Source organism: Numida meleagris, chromosome 26, assembly GCF_002078875.1.
Source record: "Numida meleagris isolate 19003 breed g44 Domestic line chromosome 26, NumMel1.0, whole genome shotgun sequence".
Lineage (NCBI taxonomy): Eukaryota > Metazoa > Chordata > Aves > Galliformes > Numididae > Numida > Numida meleagris.
The window spans coordinates 2,653,797-2,655,069 of NC_034434.1; the positions used below are offsets into that span (position 1 = coordinate 2,653,797).

At 51.0% G+C, this 1,273-nt stretch overlaps 1 protein-coding gene across 1 annotated transcript in view; it reads right to left on the reverse strand.

The window, feature by feature from the left end:
• The window catches only part of IGF2BP1 (insulin like growth factor 2 mRNA binding protein 1), a 33,271-nt gene that overhangs the window by 5,268 nt on the left and 26,730 nt on the right, over positions 1-1,273 (reverse strand). The gene's annotated exons all lie outside the window — the stretch shown is intronic.

Below are 1,273 nucleotides of genomic sequence, written 5' to 3' on the forward strand. Positions count from 1 at the left end.
CCCCCAGCTCCCTCCTCATCACCTCCTCCGGGGCTCGCCCCGCTGTCCCCAACGCAAATCAGAGCTCTTTGCTTTCTCACCCCGCTCCCCAGTTTGTGGGACAACACCAGCGCTGAGCCCCCACTGGGACCGGGTGTAAGGGGCAGCGCGGTGCCCGGTGCAGGCACAGCCCCATGGAGACGAGACCCGGCCCCGCACGGGGCGGTCGCAGCAGTTACTGTCCCCTTCCCAATACTCAAAAATATTAAAAAAAAAAAAAACAAACCATTAAAATATATCTAAAAATATAAAAATCCTCCTAAGAGTGACGGGAATCAGGAACCACCTTACATTCGTTGGACGTATCTGTTTGGTACGGTCGTGTGAGAGGGGCTGCTGCTGCCGCAGAGGGAAGGGGGTGGTGGTGGTGGTCGTGGGCTTTGTTGGTGTTTAAAAATAAGAAGGAAAAATACATCTTTAGACGGGCCAAATTTCAAAGGATTTTTTCTTTTTCCCCCCCATCTGGAGAGATGTAGGGGAAGGAGGGGGGGGTGGAACACACCACAAATAGCCCCACGAGGGTTAACACCAAGAGGCACCCCCCAGCTTTGCTAATGAAAATATTCCATTCCCCTGAGTGCTCACCTCCCCCCCCCCAAAAAAAAATCCCTGCGTGTGGCTGAGCCCCTGGGAGATACCAATGGGATTTCAGGGCCGGGAGGGGAAGCTGAGGCTGAGCCCAGGTCCCAGCAAAGCCCCGAATCCCTTTGGCTCTGAACTCCAGATCTGTTTTGTTCCCGTTTCCCTTAAACCGATTACTAAAGGATGGACGTTCATTCATGCTTCCTACCAAGCGGGGTGTGCTTTGCTCCTGTTGTTTTATTGCTGTTGCTCAGAGGGAGGAGGGGAAAAAAAAAAAAAAAGCAAAGCACCTCCCTCACCCCTTCCCATGTCAGCACCTCTGCAGCTAAAGCTCTGCATCCCATTCTGCCATTAGTTCACAGGCCAAAAAAAAATAAAAACCCACAACAAAAACAGAAAATAATCCCAAAATCCTCCCCCCCCCCAAAAAAAAAAAACTCTTTTCAAGTAAACTAATGTAAAACAAAAGGAAACATTCAACCGAATGAAAAACTAAAAAGTCGTCCTGGAAAATAAGAGGTCCTGCATTGGTTCCTAAGGCTTCACAAGGCACTGCACACACAGCACAGGGGAGAGGAAAGCTTCTCCTTCCGCCCACCCTTGGGTGTCGCTGACATCGAGGGGTGCAGAGCTCCCAGGGGATCCAAACCCA